Here is a 15,500-nt window from a genome sequence, read left to right as displayed (position 1 = left end):
AAAAATTTCACCGGCTTCTTTCTCGGCTCATAGTGGATCAATTTGACTGAAATTTTCAGCAAATTACCTTTACACTATCTAGTTTTTAACTATTATAGCGAGAACTGCCATCTCTTTATCTTATCTCCCATAATGTATCTTTAATAAATATAAATAAAGTTTTTGTATTTTAACAGGCTTATAACATTATATTCAAATAAAGCATATCAACCACCGAAATGAATGTTATCACCGTTTTACGCAAACAAATTTCTTGTATCTTATATAAAGCGGCCATTGGCATCTCCCGTGTACATTCTGTTTCTCTGGCTTCCAATGACAGCCATAGGCGTACGGGCTCGATGATAGTTAGGGGGCAGAATCGAAATGCCCGAAAAAATTTCGGGTTTACAGGAAGCGTTGCCGGTCTTCTGCGAGAGGCGAATTATAGCGGAGCTTACCGTATATGGAACCCCCAAGAAAATTTGGGAATATTTGACGGCCGCAAACACGTTTTCAAAGTGGTCTAATATAGTCAAATTAAGGTGGCTGACTCTAATTCCAATCAACTAATCAATCGTTTACAGTCCACGAATACGGGACCGTTGGGAGAAAATTTTGAAAATTTAACCGCCGCAAATGCTTTTTCCTACTATTCTAGCCCATGAGTTAAGCAACTCAGACTGTTGCAGCTGCTTGCACAAATAATAATCGATGCCCGAAAACATTACTGTCGCACAAGGTAGTGTGGCACAAAATGTTTTAATCCATAGTCAATTCAGTACAAATTTGTGGTTTTTAATTAAAGAAAAATAAAATTAGTGTTTTGTTAGACTTCGGGCACTTTAATTTGCCAAGTTGATGAAATAAACATTTTTTTTTACTTAACCCGCAACACCCAGTCTAGGGGACCAGCGTCTTAGCCTACTTACTTAGCCACCGCAATAATAAAGATGGGTATACGGGTGAAAATTGTGCCCGGGAAATGACAAGGGTTCCTTTGCCTGCACTATCGAGTAGATGTTGTTCCTTGCGCGGCCGTCCGTCCTGCATTACTGAAAAGAGGTATCCAGGCTGGAAAACCTCTGGGAACTGGAAGATTCCGAGAAACGTTCAAGTCAACATATTCTACTAATACACAAATGTCTCTAATACCTCCGAAAACATCACAAATTTAATTCCAAATTCAATTTGAAAGTTAATGATTTCTGTAATAGGGGAACCACAGAGTAAAAATGAGGGGAACCCATAACCATTAAATGTGACGTCATGACATTATTCTACGTGATACAATAGAATGACGTCATAACAATTAGATTTACCGAGTATATCACTACTGGAAAGTCGCATATTGTATTTTCAGCAAGAATATTTGCTATTTTCGCACAAATCTCTTCGAATTGACCTAAAAGTGTCTTCATCAACTTCTGTAAGGTAAGTAACAACAATATTCTGCCATTTTCGTTATTAACATTTAGGATTTTCTTCAGATTTAGATATAATAATAAAATGTTGCCGAACCAAGATATTTAGATTTAGATCTAAGGCCTCGGACTAGATATTTACTATCCACCATGCTATGATAAAGATCAAATAGGTGTTTTACCTTCTACTGTTCTGCAACGGTGAAGACGGACATACTAAATGCTATGTGCGATGATAGATGATGGACATTTTGACCGGTCAGTGGCATTACGGCCTACTCTTATTTCAAATTCCAACTCAACTGGCGTGGGTTCTTTTACATGCGCGCCAATGTGTACAAGGGACTTTGGTTTTTCGTCCCATCGGAAAGACACGGCCCTTGTCAGGCCTTCCGTCCTGAACTCCAGACAGCGCGCTGGAAAATCCCGAGGAACTTTCTCGGTTCTCGGCCAACATCAGGGTCGAACCCGATATCATCTGGCTAGCGAACTAGCATCCTACACGCTGTGACACCGCGATTCCCCGAAATTAGAAGAAAATAAACTCTAAAAACCTGCGATAAGCGCTATAGCGTGTGAAAAACAATTACTTTACGTTTATTAGCCAGTCGGGGGAGAACAGTGGGACGTTAAACCCCATTTCATTGCCAAAATACTTCAACAGAACCTGATTATTTATTTATTTTCTATAATCATGTTAAATTGTTACATGCATTTTATTCCAGAAATAAAATGGAGGATATTAAGATATTGCAGGAAGAACTGAGAACTAGCAGATCTGAAACGCGATCAAATACTCAACCAAAAGGTGAGAGAGAGAGAGAGAGAGAGAGAGAGAGAGAGAGAGAGAGAGAGGGGGTACGTCCACTAGACACAAACTAGGTCATTTCGGGACCAACATATGGTTCGATCTTATTTCAATAATTCGCCTGCGCGTAGGGGTCTTTAGCAGTGGGGGGAAACTGGGGGACCCAGAGAAAACCTACTCCTTGTCACGTATAGCCGGGGAAAGGAAACCACGTCAGTTGACCCAATGACAGACCCTATGATACAGCGCGCATGTAAGATTATGTAAGATTTAGATAAAGAGCTAGCCATTCATGCTATAATAGATAGTTCAAAATTAATATATCGAAATTTTCATTCAAATTACTTTATTCTGAGCGACAATATCACTGTTTGAAGTTTTGACATAAATTGTTTATTATCGCAGCAACGTTACTGGTTAATCAAGACTCAGCCTTGGTTCTCCATTTTTAAATTAAATCATTAAATGGCGATCATATTTTAATCTGTTTACATCGACGCCACCCGATCTCTTAGAGAGTTGATTATAGGCTTGTCATGTGAATAAATGTCTAAATAATAATTTTTATAACATTTGAAACCCAAATAAAAACCTGTAATGGTCAGATTTAGCTCTTACAAAATGACCCGTCTTCATTAGCCCAGTTCGGAGCAAAACAGTAGGACGTTAAACCCCATTTCATTTCATTTCATTTCTTACATAATGCATCTTTAAGTCCTGTTCATATCTTTGCTGATATTGATATACTTTATTTTTCATTTTTTTTAGGATTTGATCCTAAGTCTGGTCGTCCTATAATCCGATTTAAATTGATTGATTTAGACTTCAGCCTCCAACTAGGCGAAATCCAGGACATCAAAACACGACCTCTGTTTTTCAGCATCATCAACGATTCTGATGCTACGAGTTGCAGGAATGGTAGACAAATATGCGACTTCTTGTCAAAAGCTAATTATAAGACCACAGCTGAGATGGGTGATGGCGATAGCAAAATGATTCCCGGAGATCTAACGACAAAGATGCTTGGTGGGGAATTTGCTGCAGCTGGAACTCGTCAGAGAAACTGGAATGTTGCACGACAGAAAGAACGTGAGGAAGTCAAATATGGTGATGGTGATAACAATGCTGTTCCTCGAGATCTAGAGACAAGGATGCCACGTACCCTTAGATCGTCTGCAGCTAGAACCCTTTCTAGAAACTTGATTCCTGGAGTTATAACGACAAAGATGCCAGGTGGAACAGGTGCTGCATATTTCACTCCATGTACCCTTAGATCGTCTGCCGCAGAGACCCTTTACAGAAACTTCATTCCTGGAAATGTAACGACAAAGATGCAAAGGATGGAAGGTGGAACAGTTGCTACATATTTCACCCCATGTACCCTTAGATCGTGTGCAGCTGGGACTCTTTATAGAATTCTGAATGCTGTAAGACAAAAAGAAAATCAGGGAATCGTAGATGGAAAAATTTACGAAAGGACAACTTATAAAAATGGAGCCATAAATATGGTTGACAAAATGAAAGCTGAAAACGTCATCTCTGCAACTCAAGTTAAACCGACTTCTAGTGGAAGCATTCCTGAGATTGATATCTCAGATAGAATTATAAGTCAACGGTGCCAAGATACCAAAGATATTGTTGATGTAAACACCTCCAATTCTACAGTTTCATCAGCCATGACAGAACATCGACGTTTATCAGATAAAACAGAAGAACAAGACACGCCTAAACCCAAGAAAAGGCAGAATTTTCTTAAAGTGAGTTTGTTTTTGTTTAAAATACATTGTCATGGTAACCATATAACAAAATATTGTTTCCGTTTTACACAATAATGTCAATGGACATTATCATTTTCATTCAGAAAGTAAATGCAATTCAATTCATTTTAAACTCACCAAGTTATGAAGATCCAAACACAGATTTCAATAAAGAAAATTATATTTGCTCGTTTTCAGAAATTCTGGAGAAGAATCACACGGAAATCAAAGAACAAGACAGAAAATAAAATAGGTCAGTTTATATTTTAAACTAGTACATCATCAATCATCTCACAAAAAAGGTTAGCCGGGGTGGTTCAGTGAGTAGGACGCTAGCTCACTAACCAGGAGGCCCGGGATTTTCCATCGTGGTTTCCCCTTGTCAGTGCTGCAGGACTGATGACTTGGCTAGCGAGAGACAGAGAGGTGGTTTAATGTCCACTCGACACAAACTAGGTCATTTCGGAACCAACACGTGGTTCAATTTTATTTCAATAATTCACTTGCATGTAGGGGTCTTTAGCAGCGGAAGGAAACCGGTGGACCCGAAGAAAACTCACTAGGTTGGACAGTCGACCCTACTCCTTGTCACGCACAACCTGGGAATCGAAACCACGCCACTTGACTCAATGACAGACCTTATGATACAGCACGCACGTGCTAACCATTCGACCATCCAACCCCGGCTTGGCTAGGACAGTGTCTAGTCGTTCGGACGGAACGAAAAACGAAGTCCCGTTAGACATTAGCATGAGGGTAAAAGAACCTTTAATAGTTGGAATTCGAATAAAACTAGGCTGTAGTGTTGCTGTCCGGGCAAAATTCCCTTCATAACACATTGTATAGCATATGCCCGTGTTCATTAGCCCAGTCTGATTTCGAATCCCCGGTTGTACGTGACAAGAAGTAGGGTCCAACCTCGTGGGTTTCCTCCGGGTCCTTCGGTTTCCTCCCACTGCTAAAGACCCCTACGCGCAAGCGAATTATGTAAATAAAATTAATCCATATGTTAGTCCCGAAATGACCTAGTTTTTGTCGAGTGGATGTTAAACCCCATCTCTCTCTCTCTCTCTCTCTCTCTCTCTCTCTCTCTCTCTCTCATTATCCCGGTCTCGACACAGAAATCTAGGACGTTAAACCCCATTTCATTTCATTTCGAAATCTCATTCAAGGTTTTAAACTGTATATATTATTTTTAATTCAAAATCTGTATTTTTTAAATATTTCAGATGAACAAAATGTTAAAACGTTAAAGAAATCGTCCAAGCTGACATCTTCAATGTGTTTATGTCAACCAAAGATCATGGATTAAAATCGAAAGTGAACGTGAATTTAAATCGCTTATATAATTCATCAATAGAAGATCATATCAATCCAAGTTTTAGATTTATATTTGTAAGAACAAACAAATTTAAAACCAAAATTCAAGCCTGAATTCAACACATAACCTCTTAACAATGTATTCCTATTAGTTTATAAATTTTGATATAAAATTATTTTTATTAGAAATTGTTTGTTTTGTTTAACTTATGAAACACGGCAATATTCTTGGTAATATTTAAGTGGCAATTAGGGAACCACGTTGGTTCAGTGCACAAGACGTTGTTTTGCTAACCTGGATGTTCCATGTTTCATCCTGGTATTGGTCAGTGTTCTAGATATAATGCAACACTGCCTCCTTGTACACGTCGCGTCTCGCCAACACAATAATGTGCTCATTTCTATACAAACATGCTATTTTTTTTTCTTTGTCCACGTGTGCAATACTAAAGAGAGAAAGAGAGAGAGGGGGTGGGAGTGGTTAACATCCACTCGACACAAACTAGGTCATATCGGGACTAAAATATGGTTCAATTTTATTTCAACCATTCGCTTGCGCGTATGAGTCTTTAGCAGTGGGAGGAAACCGAAGGACCCGTAGAGAACCCACGAGGTTGGACAGGCGACCCTACTCCTTGTCACGTACAACCGGGAAACTGAAACCACACGAGTTGACTCAATGACAGACCTTATGATACAGCGCACACGCACTAACCATTCGGCAATTCTACCTTTATTGTAAATACATATTAGTACCGACGTGGGTGGGGGTGAATATTCTAACGCGTGCGCTTTAGATCATAAGGTCAGTTATGGAGTCGAGTGGCATGATCTCAATTACCAGCTTTCTCTGGGTCCCCCGATTCCCTCTCGCTGCTAAAGCCCCCTTATGCGCAAAGGAATTATTAAAATAAAATTGAACCACATCTTAGTATTAGTTTATGTCAAGGGGGCGTTACTACCCCCCCCCCCACTCTATCTCTTATAGTAGTATTAATAAATATAAATAAAGTTTTTGTATTTTAACAGGCTTATAACATTATATCGATACATTCAAATAAAGCATATCAACCAACTTAATGAATGTTATCACCGATTTACGCAAGCAAATTTCTTGTATCTTTTATAAAGCGGCCATTGGCATTTCCCGTGTACATTCTGTTTCTATGGTTACCAATGACAGCCATAGGCGTACGGGCTCGATGACAGTTAGGGGGTAGAACCTGAAATGCCCGAAAAAATTTCGGGTTTACAGGAAGCGTTGCCGGTCTTCTACGAGAGGCGAATTATAGCGGAGCTTACCGTATATGGAACCCCCAAGACATTTGGGAATATTTGACGGCCGCAGACGCGTTTTCCGGCTATTCCAGCCCGTGAACAAAGCAACTTCAAAGTGGTCTAATATAGCCAAATTATTAGGGTGGCTGACTCTAATTCCAATTAACTAATCAATCGTTTACAGTCCACGAAGACGGGACCGTTGGGAGAAAATTTTAAAAATTTAACCGTCGCAAAAATGCGTTTTTCTGCTATTCTAGAACATGAGTTAAGCAACTCCAAAGATGTCCAGTGATTTTGTAACCGAAATCCCTTTCTGTGCCGACCTAAATTCCAACCATCCAATCAGATTGTTGCAGCTGCATTCACATAAATAATACGATGTCTGAAAACTGTCGCACAAGGTAGAGTGGCCACAGACAAAATGTTTTAATCCATAGTCAATTCAGTACAAATTTGTGGTATTCAATTAAAAGAAAAGTAAAATTAGTGTTTTGTTAGATTTCGGGCACTTTAATTTGCCAAGTTGATGAAATAAACATTTTTTTTTTACTTTACCCGTCTGCCCGAAAAGTCAGATTGCCTGAAAGTTATCCGGTTTCCCCCCACTGCTAAAGACCCCTACGCGCAAGCGAATTATTGAAATAAAAAAATTAAACCATATGTTAGTCCCGAAATGACCTAGTTTGTGTCGAGTGGACGTTAAACCCAATCTCTCTCTCTCTCTCTCTCTCTCTCTCTCTCTCGCCTGAAAGTTAGGGGGGCAGTCCTGTCCCCTGGCCCGCACGCCTATGATGACAGCTCTAAAAGCAAGTAAACATAAACTCCAAATTAATCCATTTAAAATCTAAACATTTACAGGAGCGCTTTATACAACTAAAGTATGGTACGACAACGCATATCAATTAAAACGCCTTTTTTAAGCGACCAAATTCTGGTAATAGGCCTAAGCATCCATTAAATGGCATGGGGGGTAAATTAGTAGCGTCGTTACGAAGAATTTCGTTTTCCTTCTGTATTCAAACAAAGTAAAGTGATAGGCTATATTTAGGGCCGGATTAAGATTATGTGGGGCCCTAGGCCCAAATATTTCGTGGGGGCACAGGCACCTGAAGGGATTAAAATAAAACTTCTCACTACTGCTTGACTATATAATACAGTAAACGGCCTGCTCCTATATCGAATTCAAACTGCCAAATGTGTATACGCGGCCTCGATTTTACATACCATTTCAACGACTAGGCATCTGTCCTCGCCAGGCCCTCCGTCCTGCACCACTGAGAGCCGGGGAAACCATGCCGGAAAATCCCGATGAACTTTATCGGCCTACACCGGGATTGAACTCGCAACACCCAGTCTAGGGGACCAGCGTCTTAGCCTACTTACTTAGCCACCGCAATAATAAAGATGGGTATACGGGTGAAAATTGTGCCCGGGCAGTGACAAGGGTTCCTTTGCCTGCACTATCGAGTAGATGTTGTTCCTTGCGAGGCCGTCCGTCCTGCATTACTGAAAAGAGGTATCCAGGCTGGAAAACCTCTGGGAACTGGAAGATTCCGAGAAACATTCAAGTCAACATATTCTACTAATACACAAATGTCTCTAATACCTCCGAAAACATCACAAATTTAATTCCAAATTCAATTTGAAAGTTAATGATTTCTGTAATAGGGGAACCACAGAGTAAAAATGAGGGGAACCCATAACCATTAAATGTGACGTCATGACATTATTCTACGTGATACAATAGAATGACGTCATAACAATTAGATTTACCGAGTATATCACTACTGGAAAGTCGCATATTGTATTTTCTGCAAGAATATTTGCTATTTTCGCACAAATCTCTTCGAATTGACCTAAAAGTGTCTTCATCAACTTCTGTAAGGTAAGTAACAACAATATTCTGCCATTTTCGTTATTAACATTTAGGATTTTCTTCAGATTTAGATATAATAATAAAATGTTGCCGAACCAAGATATTTAGATTTAGATCTAAGGCCTCGGACTAGATATTTACTATCCACCATGCTATGATAAAGATCGAATAGGTGTTTTACCTTCTACTGTTCTGCAACGGTGAAGACGGACATACTAAATGCTATGTGCGATGATAGATGATGGACATTTTGACCGGTCAGTGGCGTTACGGCCTACTCTTATTTCAAATTCCAACTCAACTGGCGTGGGTTCTTTTACATGCGCTCCAATGTGTACAAGGGACTTTGGTTTTTCGTCCCATCGGAAAGACACGGCCCTTATCAGGCCTTCCGTCCTGAACTCCAGACAGCGCGCTGGAAAATCCCGAGGAACTTTCTCGGTTCTCGGCCCACACCAGGGGCAAACCCGATACCTTCTGGCTAGCGAGCTAGCATCCTACAAGCTGTGGCACCGCGATTCTATAGCGTGTGAAAAACAATTACTTTGCGTGCATTAGCTCAGTCTGGGGAGAGCAGTAGGACGTTAAAACCCATTTCATTGCCAAAATACTTTTAAAAAACCCCTGATTATTTATTTATTTATTTTCTATAATCATGTTAAATTGTTACATGCATTTTATTCCAGAAATAAAATGGAGGATATTAAGATATTGCAGGAAGAACTGAGAACTAGCAGATCTGAAACGCAATCAGATACTCGACCAAAAGGTGAGAGAGAGAGAGAGAGGGAGAGAGAGAGAGAGAGAGAGAGAGAGAGGGGGGATACGTCCACAAGCCACAAACTAAGATCATTTCGGGACCAACATATGGTTCGATCTTATTTCAATAATTCGCTTGCGCGTAGGGATCTTTAGCAGTGGGGGGAAACTGGGGGACCCGGAGAAAACCTACTCCTTGTCACGTATAGCCGGGGAAACGAAACCACGCCAGTTGACCCAATGACAGACCTTATGATACAGCGCGCATGTAAGATTATGTAAGATTTAGATAAAGAGCTAGCCATTCATGCTATAATAGATAGTTCAAAATTAATATATCGAAAATTTCATTCAAATTACTTTATTCTGAGCGACAATATCACTGTTTGAAGTTTTGACATAAATTGTTTATTATCGCAGCAACGTTACTGGTTAATCGAGACTCAGCCTTGGTTCTCCATTTTTAAACTAAATCATTAAATGGCGATCATATTTTAATCTGTTTACATCTCTGCCATCTGATGTTCTAGAGAGTTGATTATAGGCTCGTCATGTGAATAAATGTCTAAATAATAATTTATATAACAGTTGAAGCCCAAATAAAAACCTGTAATGGTCAGATTTAGCTCTTACAAAATGCGTCTTTAAGTCCTGTTCATATCTTTCCTGATATTGATATATTTTATTTTTCATTTTTTCAGGATTTGATCCTACATCTGGTCGTCCTATAATCCGATTTAAATTGGTTGATTTAGACTTCAGCCTCCAACTAGGCGACATCCAAGACATCAAAACACGACCTCTGTTTTTTAGCATCATCAACGATTCTGATGCTACGAGTCGTAGGAATGGTAGACAAATATGCGACATCTTGTCAAAAGCTAATTATAAGACCACAGCTGAGATCGGTGATGGCGATAGCAAAACGATTCCCGGAGATCTAACGTCAAAGATGCTTGGTGGGGAATTTGCTGTAGCTGGAACTCGTCAGAGAAACTTGAATGTTGCACGACAGAAAGAACGTGAGGAAGTCAAATATGGTGATGGTGATAACAATGCTGTTCCTCGAGATCTAGAGACAAGGATACCACGTACCCTTAGATCGTCTGCAGCTAGAACCCTTTCCAGAAACTTGATTCCTGGAATTATAACGACAAAGATACCAGGTGGAACAGGTGCTGCATATTTCACTCCATGTACCCTTAGATCGTTTGCCGCAGAGACCCTTTACAGAAACTTCATTCCTGGAGATGTAACGACAAAGATGCAAAGGATGGAAGGTGGAACAGTTGCTACATATTTCACTCCATGTACCCTTAGATCGTCTGCAGCTAGGACCCTTTATAGAATTCTGAATGCTGTAAGACAGAAAGAAAATCAGGGAATCGTAGATGGAAAAATTTACGAAAGGGCAACTTATAGAAATGGAGCAATAAATATGGTTGACAAAATGAAAGCTGTCATCTCTGCAACTCAAGTTAAACCGACTTCTGGTGGAACCATTTCTGAGATTGATATCTCAGACAGAATTATAAGTCATCGGTGCCAAGATATCAAAGATATTGTTGATGTAAACACCTCCAATTCTACAGTTTCATCAGCCATGACAGAACATCGACGTTTATCGTATGAAACAGAAGAACAAGAAACGCCTAAACCCAAGAAAAGGCAGAATTTTCTTAAAGTGAGTTTTTTTGTTTAAAACACATTGTCACGGCAACCATATAACAAAATATTGTTTTCCGTGTTACACAATAATGCCAATGGGAATTATCATTTTCATTCAGAAAATAAATGCAATTAGTTCGTTTTAAATTCACCAAGTTATAAAGATCCAAACACAGATTTCAATAAAGAAAATTATATTTGATCATTTTCAGAAATTCTGGAGAAGAATCACACGGAAATCAAAGAACAAGACAGAAAATAAAATAGGTCAGTTTATATTTTATACTAGTACATCATCAATCATCTCACAAAAAAAATGTGAGCCGCGGTGGTTCAGTGAGTAGAACGCTAGCTCACTAACCAGGAAGCCCGGGATTTCCCATCGTGGTTTCCCCTTGTCAGTGCTGCAGGACTGATGACTTGGCTAGCGAGTGACAGAGAGGGGGTTTAATGTCCACTCGACACAAACTAGGTCATTTCGGAACCAACACGTGGTTCAATTTTATTTCAATAATTCACTTGCGTGTAGGGGTCTTTAGCAGCGGAAGGAAACCGGAGGACCCGAAGAAAACCCACTAGGTTGGACAGTCGACCCTACTCCTTGTCACGCACAACCTGGGAATCGAAACCACGCCACTCAATGACAGACCTTATGATACAGCACGCACGTGCTAACCATTCGACCATCCAACCCCGGCTTGGGTAGGACAGTGTCTAGTCGTTCGGACGGAACGAAAAACGAAACGAAATGAAATGAAATGAAATGGGGTTTAACGTCCTACTATTCTGCTCCTAACCTGGGCTAATGAAGACGGGCATACGCCATACAGTGTGCTATGAGGGAAATTTTGCCCGGACAGCGGCACTACGGCCTACTCTTATATCGAATTCCAACTGCCAAGGAATCTTTTTCTTGCACGCCAATGTGTACACGGGACCTCGGTTTTTCGTCCCATCCGAACGACTAGACAGCTTTCCTTGTCAGCCCCTCCGTCCTGCATCACTGACAAGGGAGAACCACGCCGGAAAATCTGGATGAACTTTCTAGGCCAATGCAGGGATCGAACACCCGACCTCCAGGCTAGCGAGCTAGCGTCTTACCCACTTAGCCACGTGATCCCCGAACGAAAAACGAAGTCCCGTTAGACATTGGCATGAGGGTAAAAGAACCTTTAATAGTTGGAATTCGAATAAAACTGGGCTGTAGTGTTGCTGTCCGGGCAAAATTCCCTTCATAACACACTGTATAGCATATGCCCGTGTTCATTAGCCCAGTCTGATTTCGAATCCCCGGTTGTACGTGACAATTAGTAGGGTCGCCTGTCCAACCTCGTGGGTTTCCTCCGGGTCCTTCGGTTTCCTCCCACTGCTAAAGACCCCTACGCGCAAGCGAATTATTAGAATAAAATCAATCCATATGTTAGTCCCGAAATGACCTAGTTTGTGTCGAGTGGATGTTAAACCCCATCTCTCTCTCTCTCTCTCTCTCTCTCTCTCTCTCTCTCTCTCTCTCTCTAGGACGTTAAACCCCATTTCATTTCATTTCGAAATCTCATTCAAGGTTTTAAATTGTATATATTATTTCAAAATCTGTATTTTTTAAATATTTCAGATGAACAAAATGTTAAAACGTTGAAGAAATCGTCCAAGCTGACATCTTTAATGTGTTTATGTCAACCAAAGATCATTGATTAAAATCGAAAGTGAACGTGAATTTTAATCGCTTATATAATTCATCTATAGAAGATCGTATCAATCCAAGTTTTAGATTTATATTTGTAAGAAAAAACAAATTTAAAACCAAAAATCAAGCCTGAATTCAACACATAACCTCTTAACAATGTATTCCTATAAGTTTATAAATTTTGATATATATATATATAGGCGTTACTAACCCCCCCCCCCCCAACTCTATCTCTTATAGTAGTATTAATAAATATAAATAAAATTTTTGTATTTTAACAGGCTAATAACATTATATCGATACATTCAAATAAAGCATATCAACCAACTTAATGAATATTATCACCGATTTACGCAAGCAAATTTCTTGTATCTTTTATAAAGCGGCCATTGGCATTTCCCGTGTACATTCTGTTTCTATGGTTACCAATGACAGCCATAGGCGTACGGGCTCGATGACAGTTAGGGGGTAGAACCCGAAATGCCCGAAAAAATTTCGGGTTTACAGGAAGCCTTGCCGGTCTTCTACGAGAGGCGAATTATAGCGGAGCGTACCGTATATGGAACCCCCAAGACATTTGGGAATATTTGACGGCCGCAGACGCGTTTTCCGGCTATTCCAGCCCGTGAATAAAGCAACTTCAAAGTGGTCTAATATAGCCAAATTATTAGGGTGGCTGACTCTAATTCCAATTAACTAATCAATCGTTTACAGTCCACAAAGACGGGACCGTTGGGAGAAAATTTTAAAAATTTAACCGTCGCAAAAATGCGTTTTTCTGCTATTCTAGAACATGAGTTAAGCAACTCCAAAGCTGTCCAGTGATTTTGTAACCGAAATCTCTTTCTGTGCGGACCTAAATTCCAACCATCCAATCAGATTGCTGCAGCTGCATTCACATAAATAATACGATGTCTGAAAACTGTCGCACAAGGTAGAGTGGCCACAGACAAAATGTTTTAATCCATAGTCAATTCAGTACAAATTTGTGATATTCAATTAAAAGAAAAGTAAAATTAGTGTTTTGTTAGATTTCGGGCACTTTAATTTGCCAAGTTGATGAAATAAACATTTTTTTTTACTTTACCCGTCTGCCCGAAAAGTCAGATTGCCTGAAAGTTATCCGGTTTCCCCCCACTTCTAAAGACCCCTACGCGCAAGCGAATTATTGAAATAAAAAAATTAAACCATATGTTAGTCCCGAAATGACCTAGTTTGTGTCGAGTGGACGTTAAACCCAATTTCTCTCTCTCTCTCTCTCTCTCTCTCTCGCCTGAAAGTTAGGGGGGCAGTCCTGATGACAGCTCTAAAAGCAAGTAAACATAAACTCCAAATTATTCCATTTAAAATCTAAACATTTACAGGAGCGCTTTATACAACTGAAGTATGGTACGACAACGCATATCAATTAAAACGCCTTTTTTAAGCGACCAAATTCTGGTAATAGGCCTAAGCATCCATTAAATGGCATGGGAGGTAAATTAGCAGCGTCGTTACGAAGAATTTCGTTTTCCTTCTGTATTCAAACAAAGTAAAGTGATAGGCTATATTTAGGGCCGGATTAAGATTATGTGGGGCCCTAGGCCCAAATATTTCGTGGGGGCACAGGCACCTGAAGGGATTAAAATAAAACTTCTCACTACTGCTTGACTATATAATACAGTAAACGGCCTGCTCCTATATCGAATTCAAACTGCCAAATGTGTATACGCGGCCTCGATTTTACATACCATTTCAACGACTAGGCATCTGTCCTCGCCAGGCCCTCCGTCCTGCACCACTGAGAGCCGGGGAAACCATGCCGGAAAATCCCGATGAACTTTATCGGCCTACACCGGGATTGAACTCGCAACACCCAGTCTAGGGGACCAGCGTCTTAGCCTACTTACTTAGCCACCGCAATAATAAAGATGGGTATACGGGTGAAAATTGTGCCCGGGCAGTGACAAGGGTTCCTTTGCCTGCACTATCGAGTAGATGTTGTTCTTTGCGAGGCCGTCCGTTCTGCATTACTGAAAAGGGGTGTCCAGGCTGGAGAACCCCTGGGAACTGGAAGATCCCGAGAAATGTTCCAGTCAACATATTCTACTAATACACAAATGTCTCTAATACCTCCGAAAACATCACAAATTTAATTCCAAATTCAATTTGAAAGTTAATGATTTCTGTAATAGGGGAACCACAGAGTAAAAATGAGGGGAACCCATAACCATTAAATGTGACGTCATGACATTATTCTACGTAATACAATAGAATGACGTCATAACAATTAGATTTACCGAGTATATCACTACTGGAAAGTCGCACATTGTATTTTCTGTAAGAATATTTGCTATTTTCGCACGAATCTCTTCGAATTGACCTAAAAGTGTCTTCATCAACTTCTGTAAGGTAAGTGACAACAATATTCTGCCATTTACGTTATTAAAATTTAGGATTTTCTTCAGTTTTAGATATAACAAAATGTTTCCGAACCAAGAGATTTAGATTTAGATCTAAGGCCTCGGACTAGATATTTACTATCTACCATGTTATGATAAAGAACGAATTGGTGTTTTACGTTCTACTTTTCTGCAACGGTGAAGACGGACATACTCCATGCTATGTGCGATGATAGATGATGGACATTTTGACCGTTCAGTGGCGTTACGGCCTACTCTTATTTCAAATTCCAACTCAACTGGCGTGGGTTCTTTTACATGCGCGCCATTGTGCACAAGGAACCTTGGTTTTTCGTCCCATCGGAAAGACACGGCCCTTTTCAGGCCTTCCGTCCTGAACTCCAGACAGCGCGCTGGAAAATCCCGAGAAACTTTCTCGGTTCTCGGCCAACATCAGGGGCGGACCCGATATCCCCTGGCTAGCGAGCTAGCATCCTACACGCTGTGGCACCGCGATTCACCGAAATTAGAAGAAAATAAACTCTAAAAACCTGCGATAAGCG

The sequence above is a fragment of the Patella vulgata genome, chromosome 7, assembly GCF_932274485.2.
Source record: "Patella vulgata chromosome 7, xgPatVulg1.2, whole genome shotgun sequence".
NCBI classification, from domain to species: Eukaryota; Metazoa; Mollusca; class Gastropoda; family Patellidae; genus Patella; species Patella vulgata.
This window is presented reverse-complemented; position numbering follows the sequence as displayed.